Source organism: Zonotrichia albicollis, chromosome 4, assembly GCF_047830755.1.
Source record: "Zonotrichia albicollis isolate bZonAlb1 chromosome 4, bZonAlb1.hap1, whole genome shotgun sequence".
Classification (NCBI taxonomy): Eukaryota; Metazoa; Chordata; class Aves; order Passeriformes; family Passerellidae; genus Zonotrichia; species Zonotrichia albicollis.
In genome coordinates, this window is record NC_133822.1 from 24,825,304 (window position 1) to 24,835,961 (window position 10,658).

A 10,658-nucleotide genomic window follows, 5' to 3' on the forward strand; every position below is an offset into this window, starting at 1 on the left:
ACAGGGGCAGAATCCCCCCTGCCCTGCTGCCCTGGGGCTCTGGGTGCAGCCCAGCACAGGGGGCTCTGCGTTGGGGCAGGGCCAGCTCTCACCCACAGCCCCCAGGTCCTTCTGCCAGGGCTGCTCCCTCTGCTCATCCTCAGCCTGGATTGATCCCCAGTACAGCACCAGCACTGTTAATGGTTTCTGTGATTCCTTGCAGATTGGTTGTCTGCTCCTGATGCGTTATCAATCAGGTTATCGTAAGGCAAAGATCACCATTCCAGCTTTCATTATTTCTGAAGAAAACAGAATTTTGTTTTGATTCAGAACCTCTTAAGTGTGTGACTATTACCTTCTGTAATTCAAAAGATCCAAAACTTTAATTTCCCAGGTCTGTATTGGTTGTTCTTAGATAGTCTGTTAATATGAAAACCTGTATCTTTAAAGTGGTTTAATAATAGAGATATATCTTAATCCTCATTCAGAGACATGGGATTTAATTAGGGAAACAAGTCTTTTCCCATTATTTTCCTTATAGAAGCAAAATTGCCCAAATGCCATTTCCTGAGATCAAGTGCATCAGGAATTCCATAAACTGCTCTTTAATTTTTAGCAGAGGGATTTGGTGTCATTTGCTCTGAGCAGATAAATTTATTCTGCCTTTCATGTCAAATCACTTTTGTTGGTCCAACTTTCGTTAACCCAACAGACTCGAAGCGTATCAGTGCAAACCACAAAGATGAAAACAGGATGTAACCACTTCTGGTGACCCTCTGAAGAAAACCCTGCTCTTTGCATTTAAAACACTCTGTCCTGCTGCTTACAAAGAATTTCTGTTCTGTCTCCACTCAGGTGTGACATTATTCTCTTGAGAAGAAGCCAAAAAGCTGTGATGAAAAAAAGAACTTTTTTGGGTTGAGGCTGTTTCTGCTCTGCTGAATCTGTCTTCACACCCCCAATATTAATAACACTTGTGTACATTTAAATGAAGACTTGGACCATGAGTTTTTCTTGTACATTTGGGATATTAAAAAACTGAAATTTCTTTTTCTTGCCTTTTGTATTTTCCCCCATTGTTTGGTTTTTTTGAAATTGTTTTTGAATGTAACTCAGAATTTAAAGGTTAATTTTTTCCAACCTCAGCTGAATAAGAGCATGGAAGGACTTAACTGGCTTCGAGTGTAAAAGAATCTACATGGTCCTTAGTGTATTAAAGCTCTGTTTAATTCCCAGGTATCTCAATTCCTTCACCAAATTCTTTTTCATACTGACAGCCCTTGGAGACATTTACAATACTCCAATGTACAAAGAAATCACAAGAAATAGAACTGATTGAAACCCAGATGATATTTATCTGCTTGGTGATAGACCATCTTGTAGAGCCAAAGATGACAGATTCTCTTTCTGTTTTCCTCCTTGAACAGATGAGAGATTTGTTACACATTTTTTTACTTCCAGTAAATCTGTGTAAGTCTTTCTTTCATTTTATTATCCTTGCAGGATTCATTAAGCTGAAGATTCTAAAGGGTTATAATCAGGCAGTTCTTTCAGAAATACCTTGTGAACCCCATCCCAGCATAAAGGTTAGTAGATAGGTGGATATTTTTTAGAATGTTAAAAGTCTGTAACTATGTAGGAACTCAACATTAGAGGGCATAATAACATCAAGTTATCATTGCAATGCAGTGGAGCTATGTGGCTATCACTTGTATTTGCAGTGTTTGCATGTCAGAGGGTCAGATGACAAATGAGCAAAATATCAAGAACAGAAAAACAAATTTAGGAATTTAATAAGCCTTAATCATCTTAACTTGTCAAGTATTATCAACAACACAGCCTCACTCTGATACATTTTCACAGATCAGTGACTTATAATGTTAGTAGGTATTTCTTGCATTATTTAATTCAGTTATAAGCTTAACATACAGTTCTTCTCCAGATGTTTGTTGTATTTTTTCTTGAGCATAAGTTAGCCCCTCCCTGGGTAAAAGTCGTGTTAATGCAATTTGTGAGTGGGGTTCACAGCTGCCTCCGAGTCTCTGTCATGATTTCATAAGGAACAGAGTTGCCTGTAAGTCAAAAATGTAAGAATGGGCAAATCTTACTCAGCCCTGGGAGGCACATCTGCAGTGCTGTGCCCAGTCCTGGGCTCCTCAGCACAGCAGGGACAGGGAGCTCCTGGACTGGGGCCAGTGGAGGCTGCAGAGATGATTCAGGGCCTGGAGCATCTGTGGCAGGGAAAGGCTGAGGGAGCTGGGGCTGTCCAGCCCGGAGAGGAGCCCCAGCTGAGAGGGGCCCTCAGCCCTGGGTGTCCCTGTGTGCAAGGAGGGCTCCGAGCAGGGCCCAGGCTCTGCTCCAGGGCCCAGCAATGGCACCAGAGGAACGGGCAGGGACTGAGGCCAGGAGGTTCCACCTGGACAGGAGGCAGAACTTCTGTCCTGGGCAGTGACAGAGCACTGAACACAGCACACAGAGAGGGTGTGGAGTCTTGGCCATTGAGAACATTCCAGAACCATCTGGACACAATCCTGTGCCTGGTGCTCTGGGATGGCCCTGCTGGAGCAGGGAGGTGGGACAAGATGACTCACTGGTCCCTTCCAGCCTCATGCTTTTTTCTGGGATTCCTTGATCTTCCCCAGCATATCTAAGTGAGGAAAAAGGATGCATTCAGGACAACAAAGTTAGGAGAGCTACAGAGACCCCAGAAGATAGAGGCATAAATGGAAGTCTCCAGGAACTTAGAATGTTAAGGTGCTTCCCTGTATTGAAAACATGCAGCAATTGGCCAGTTTTCAGGAAGAATTTCTTCACAGAACGGGTGATTGGACATTGGAATGGGCAGCACAGGAAGGTGGTGGAGTCACTATCCCTCTGAGGGTGGTGAGGCACAGGTTGCCCAGAGAAGCTGTGGTTGCCCCATCCCTGGCAGTGTCCAGGGTCAGGCTGGATGAGGCTCTGAGCAAGCTGGGATAGTGGAAGATGTCCCTGTCCATGGCTGGGGAGTGGAACTGGATGGGCTTTAAGGTCCCTTCCAACCCCAGCCATTCCATGATGCTATGATTCTTTGAGTATTATGATGAACCCGCTGTGTCCTCACACACATGGATACAGAGTTTTAATACACATCACCATCCTCACAGGAAAGAATTTCTTCATAATATGCAATCTAAACCTACTTCCTTTCAATTTTAAGCCTTTCCCCCATATCTTGTCACTCCATGCCCCTGTAAATAATCTGTGATAACGTCTAGAAGTCCTGCAGTAATTTTAGGTAGAACTCAATTCCCTTGTAAAAAATGTTCCCTTTGGCTGTGGAGATGTAACCATGAAACCACTGCCAGGTTTTGGGAAGGCAGCCCAGCTGTTTTGCTTGAGAGAAAGATCATTGACTGAAAATCTTTTAAGCTCATTTCCCTGCCACGTGGATGGGTTCTGGTGCTCCCACCCATTCCACCTGCACTTCCACCTGCACAAAGCCTGTTCTAGGAGGGCTGAATCTTGCCCATAAATCAAAGGCAGATGATTTATATTTACCCAGAGTTGGCAGCAGTTAGGCTACCTGCAGAGGAACTGCAAATGTGGAGAGCTGCCAAAGATCCTGGAAACATTCAAACCAGCAAGAGAGATATGTAGCACTGAATAGTTTGGAAGTGATCATTTTAAGAAGAATCATGGCCAGTTGGAGATGTGTTTTCCATCTCTGATTTGGGTGGGAGGTTGTGTGTGGAATAAAGTCTGATTCTCCTCATCCATCACCTTTGTGCTCTGTATCTTCACTTGCCCCAGTGAGGTTGCAGTAATAAGTGATAATGGAGAACACATTCCCTACTGAGCTATATCCCCTTTGGAGCTTGTCTGAGATCAGCTCCTCCTTCTCCTTTCCTCATTTGCTTTGATTCATCTTTCTTGCCAAAGAAATTTGGAGGCAGATTTTTCCAGCTGCTCCCAAAAGAGTGGGAAAGCGTGTTATTGAAGTTGAAGGGAAGCATTCTGTCCTCCACACATCACAGCCTGTTCCTAAGTGGGAACACTGCCTAACTCCCAAATTTTCATCCATATCATTCCTGAAACATGTTACCCAGCACATACTGCCAGCAGCTCCTCTGTACACTCTTCATTTCTTCTGTGCAAAGGAAAAAATGGATTTATGAGCAAATTCCGCATTTGTTAACATGTGATACGATTTATTACTGTCCTGATGATGACATTAGTTTGCACTCTGTGGCTGAACATGCAGGGAGGTCTTACAAAGGGTGTAAAGTGAGTGGTGTTGTTCAAAAAGTGAGACAAGGCTGGGGTAGCACTCCTCAAAACATGGCTGGTGTGGTGAGAGTGACATTGCAATATCACTGTCACAGAATTGTTTAGATTTGAAGACGCTGCTTGAGATCCTCTACTTTAATTCTAATTATTCTTTGTGCAGTAATGTGTATGAAACAGTTCTTCTTTGAAATCTCCTTAATATGCTGAGAATTTATAATGCACATTAGCAGAGCACTATTAAAATATTTTCTACAAATAATAGGAAAGCTCTTTCAATAAATACATATTTCTCCTGAAACACCACTGGGGGATGATTTCTGACAAATTCCTCCTCCTCAAAAAGAATGCGAGGCAAAAGATATACTTGAAATCTACTGTTTAATGAAGGACAGCAATACACATGTGCCGGGCATGGACTTTTTGGCCCATTTATCATCAATGTTTTGAGATTACTGTAATAAAATTCAGTGTATGTAGATACTGAGATAGATACCTAAAGAGTGAGTCCTGTGAGGAGCGACTGGGGGTGTTCAGCCTGGAGAAAAGGAGGCCAAGCACATTGTTCAAGACATATCTGAGTACACAGCATGTGAAATGCAGGCAGCAGCCTGAATCCCAGGGGTTTCCAGTGCTCTCCACTGCCTGGGGGTGGGAAGAAGTGGACAGCAGTGAGCCACTGCACCTGGTATGCACCTGCATTTCTGATATGCCCAAGTGCCTGCAGCACTCCTGAAAACTGGCTTTTGGCCTGTGCAGCTAAATGCAGACATCTTGCAAGAGCTAAAAGTAGATTACACCAGAAGGCTGTCCAGCCTCCATAAACAAGATCCCTGGGATTCTTGTTTAGAATCCCAGATGGACAGAGCCATCCAAAACACTCAGAGCTGGTCTGGAGGAAAATATAGGCACAGGGATGTCCTGTGAAGTTGCATCCTGCCTTACAATTCTGTTCAAAAACCCATGGATAGTACTATCCTTGCTTTTTTTTAGTAGGAACCATGTAATTGCAGTTGTGATGACTGAGGTTATAAGTGAAATGAGGTTTGGAGAGAGAAGCGATTTCTTTCATGAGCCAAATTCAAAATGTTGGGAAGACACAGACTTACTTCTTTTTTTTTAGTTGTTGTTATTGTTTGTGCTGTTTGGTTGATTTTTTTCCTTTTTCTGGTAACAATTAGGCAGTTCACTTACACAGCCAAAGTTCATTCCCATATTTATCCCCTCGTTCTGATTACATTTGTCATATACCTTTTTTATTAAATGGTTCACTGGCACTTACATGTCAATACAAAGCTTTCTTCTGGTTTTCCTCCTGTGAGGAAAGGCTGAGGGAATTGGGATTGTTCAGCCTGAAGAAGAGAAGGCTTTGGGGTGACCTCATTGTGCCCTTGCAGTGCCTGAAGGGAGCCCACAGGAAAGATGGAGAGAGACTCTTGACAAGGGCCTGGAGTGACAGGACAAGGGGGAATGGCTTCACACTGACAGAGAGCAGGTTTAGATTGAATATTGGGAAAAAATTGTTCCCTGTGATGGTGCTGAGGTTGCCCAGAGAAGCTGTGGCTGCCCTATCCCTGGCAGTGTCCAAGGCCAGGTTGGATGGGGCTCTGAGCAACCTGGGATAGTGGGAGGTGTTCCTGCCCCTGGCAGGGGGTTAGAACTGGATAATCTTTAAGGTCCCTTTCAAGCCAGGCCAGTCTATGATGCCATGATTTAAGGATCTCTTTTATTATTTTTAAATTCCAAACCCACTGTGGCTTTATTGTTTTAAGGCTGGCATTGCTCCTCTGCTTTTAAAAGATTTTTCTTTCACTTTAATAAAATTTGTGTCACATTTTTTCTGCATTTTTTAAAAAATATGAATTGCTTTATTATTCTCACAAAAAAGTAAAGAAAATAAGGAATTGAGACTAAGCATTAGATATTTCCCCATGGAGTCTGCCAGGAATACTTGAATAAAAGACCAGTGAGGTCCATTTCTTTAATATTCCAAGCTGAGGCTGCTCCAGCGGCAGGCGTTTTGCTGATGGAATATCTAAGGGGTCCATAGAGGATTGGGCTGTAAACAGAGACAGGACTACATAGAAACTCTCATTCCAAGATTGTCCAGAGTTCTGAATGCTAAGGGGGAGCTGTGAGTGTGGTGCTCAGGGGCACTGCTGGGATTCTCAATAACACTGGGAATTACCTTGGATTTACCCTCATTAGGCAGTTCATGTTCAGAGCAGGTGAGATAAAGCTGCAGCTCTGTCTTTGAAAAAGAATTAGAAAAACAGAAGGAAGGAAAGCAAAGCAAATGAGGCACCCAAGGGATGGGTTTGCAGTGCTGCTGAGCCTAATTGACAAACATGTTGTGCTGGTGTAAAGTCCTCAAAGATTTCATAGAGCATCAGCTTCCCAGTTCAGCTCAGTTTGGTTTGTGTCATTGCTGGGGAACATGGTAAAACAACCTGGGACTTGATTCCAGCCAGCTCACCCTAAAAATCATCAGTCAGCCCAAGCTTTTATTCACAGAGGGGCACAGGTTGGATCAGTGTCAAGTTTAACTCACAAAGAGAACAATTTAATGGAAACTGATTTAAAACACGGAGCTTTGTCATTATGGGAAAAGCAAGAAAGGGGCAGTGAGAGCTGCTGTGATTTCAGCTTCTTCAGTAACTCTTGTTTACAAGTGAGAAGAAATAAAAGAGTCCAGCCTAAGGTAATCACAATTGGCATTTTTTTTATTGTTTGATGTACAACTGTTTGTATTAGGTTGTGACATACCTGTTGTGAGGAACTGAAAGTAAACAGAAAGAAGATAGTTCAGTTCATTGTACCATTCTGCCATCAATATGATATTTTTATTGCATTAACCATTATTTAAATTTCTTTGGAGAAGTAGAATTAAGATGTGTGATTCTTGAGACTGTCCTGTGCAGAGCTTCAGTGATCCTTGTGGGTCTCTTCCAGCTCAGGATACTCTATGAATCTTTGGTTTTTTGATGGCAATTTTTAATGAAAGCAGTATCATTAATATTGCTGCAAAGATAAGAAATTAACATTTTTAAATTGCAGGGGGATCTTACAAGTTTCTGCATAAATAGTAAGCAAATAATTAATTTATAGAATCTCATATTACCTAGGGTTCTGCAAAAGATTTCAGATTGACCTTTAGGTTTAAGTAAAAGGCTTTGTGGTATCTTAAAAGTATATGTATATTGCAGACAGCTGGTCTATTTTTTATTTTAGAGGGAAAAAAATTGCTCTATAGAAATACTTACAGTAAGTTGAATTACTCTGAAATCAAAAGTCCTACGTTATTTTTTCAAAGTGTTTCTAAGTTTAAAACTGACACATGATGCTTTTGTTTAAAGTGACTTTCTAGAGAAAAATTGCTGTGAGAGGTCACTCATTGCTGAGGTACTGATTTCATACAGTGTAACCCCTCTGAAGTGATGAGGTTGGTAAGTGATTTCCCTGGTTTTCCTCCTCAGAGGGCATTATTTAGGAAACATATCTGAATACACAGGTAAATGTGTGATGTCAGTAGGATGTGGGGAGGTATTTAGTAACTGTAGTTATGAGCTACACAGGTTCTGAGAGGCCTTGGTTCTCCTGGATTGGCCTCCAGCTTCCACTTGAGGCAGCACAGGGATAAAACAGGCGCTCCCCACATTTCACGTGGAAATGGGTAGAAACAGATGGAGCTCTTTCCTGAAGGAAAGTTCTTGCAAAGCTTTCAGAGCTTGACAAGCAAGCTAAAAATCCTTTTCCATCATGATCATGATCTTACCAGGCCCAGCGTCGCTGGCAGAGCCAGTGAGGGGATTGTCCCACTCTGCTCTGGGCTGGGTTGGCGTCACGTTGAATATTGTGTGTGGTTTTGGGTGCCACAATATAAGAAAGCTCTAAAGCTGTCAGAGAACATCCAAAGGAGGAACATGAAGATGGTAAAGGGCCTGAAGAGAAAGCCACACAAGGAGCAGCTTAGGGCACTTGGTCTGTTCAGCCTGAGAAGAGCAGACTGAGGTCAGAGCTCACAGCAGTTCTGCAGCTTCCTCAGGAGAGGGAGAGGAGGGCCAGGCCCTGATCTCTGCTCTGTGTGACCAGGGACAGGACATAGGGAATGGCTGGAGCTGTGTCAGGGGAGGATCAGGGTGGATATCAGAGAAAGGTTCTTCCCCCAGAGGGTGCTGGGGCACTGACCAGCCTCCCCAGGGATGGTCACGGCCCCAAGGCTGACAGAGCTCCAGGAGAGTTTGGACAGCGCTCTCAGGGATGCACAGGGTAGGATTGTTGGAGTGTCTGCACAGGGCCAGAAGTTGGACTGGATGATCCTTGTAGGTCCCTTCCAACACAGAATATTCTATGATCCTATGATAAGTTTGCCTATCAAATTTTGGGTTTTTTTTGCCTGCCTATGACTTACATTTCAACAAGCTTACCTAGACCTACATTTCATCTGTGCACCCCACTCAGTTTAAATCAGTTTATCTGGTTCGTGTCCAATTCCTGCTTCTCATGTGATTCCTCTTCAGTTAGTGAGTCCAGGAATAACCATATTTTCTGTTCTTGGAATAGTCCTGAGAACAGATTGATGCATTAGAGAAATCAGTTGGAGCACTGATTTCTGGGCTGTCATTTCTTTGCCCAGTCTGTTTTCTAGAAATGATGATGTCGCTGGGGTCCTTTTGGCTTTATACAGTCAGAGAGCTGTTTGGAAAATCCCCATGTCCCCAAATTCTATTTGAATTCAGTCAAGGACACTTACTCAGATGTTAGGAATTATCTCAAAAGGTTCTGGCAATTACATCCTTAGCAACACAGCGCCTTAATTCCCTCCTATGCAAAATTGCATTCATGATTCTTACCCAGCTTTTGAGCACATTTAGAACAAACAGTGTTGTATTTTTTTTTCTTGATTGCTAGAAGAAAGAGCAGATCTTAAGTGTGATAGGAATTGTTAATAAACTTTAAAGAGCCAATTTACTAGCAGCTAACTTAAATGTTAGAATCTTGATGTTATCATATCCCATGCTTTTGCACTCTTCTGTGGAAGAAACATTCTAAAAGAGCCAGACCTCATGACTGGCTTTGCTATTTCTATCAGCCTTGGACTGATGGGTTCATCTGGTGGGTTCTTTGCCCAAGTAAATGTATGCAAAACCTTAAATCACCCATTCCCTTTGCACTGATCTTGCAAAAGGCAAAAAGCATGCTTCCTATTCTTTATTAGAACAAATAGAGCAGAAGTGGTTTAAGAAGTTTTCTGTCAACACCACTCACTTTGGGAATTTGGTATTTATCTTCCCTGGCTCAGCCTGCAGTGGCAGCATTGGATGTTCCCTGCGGCACTGCTCAAACCTGGATTGGTGCCACAGCACAGCTCTGAGACATCTCAGTTCATTACTCCTCTGTGCTTTTTGCCCTCACTCAGATCAGGAAGACTGAAGTGCAGGAGTAGCAGAGTAAGTGCTATAAAGAGTAGAATTAATCTAATCTAATTCTGGGGATGTAAAAGTTTGGGATATCTAGTCTACGTTACTGGAACAGGCTCCTTCTCAGGAAAAGCCAATAAAAAGACAGGAGTGCTTCCACAGGGAAATTTGTTTACCTTGAATGTTTAGCTAAGATGGAATGAATCCTTTTCCTACTCCATAATGCAGGGAGTTTTCTTTGCAGGGAAAGCTCTTTAATTTCCTTTACCCCTAATACTATTCTACTTCACAGAGATGTTGGCAAATGTAGAAATTTGTTAAAGATATTGTCTGTATGATGATCATGGGCAGTGATCACATCCATAAGGAATTTATGTACAATTGCACTTAGCTCCTTTAATTAAACGTCTTTGTGAAGTGGGTAATGAAAAAAAAAAATTAGTTACAAAGATAAATCTTTCCTTCAGACTTAAAAAAATCTACTTTAAATTTATAGCTGAAACATTTTATGTACTCCTTTTTACTTCATTGTAGCATGACTGAAACTTAGTAAGAATCCTAGTGAGTTTCTCTTGCTTTGAGACTATTGTTGAGAAATGGAGGGGAAAACTGTATTCAATGCCTTATGTCATCAAAAATTAGTTGGCCCTCCTCAGAATATATAAAAGAATGATCCTGAATGTTGTTTTTATTCCTGCATGACTTATCACAGCAAATTTGAATATGGTTACAAGAATGTAACAAAATGAAGAGGAGAGAAAACATTGCAAAGAAAGGAAATAAGGAAAATAAAACAGAGGATGTTCTTCTAAATGAGGGATGGCTAAAACATGGGCAGATCTGTATTGCACTCCTTTCTATGGAGGCTATCCTGGGACTGCTAATGGAGAGAGACTGTTGACAATGAGGGTTTAGATGAGATTTTGGGAAGCAATTCTTTGCTGTGAGGGTGCTGAGGTCCTAGAACAAGTTGCCCAGAGCAGCTGTGGGTGCCCC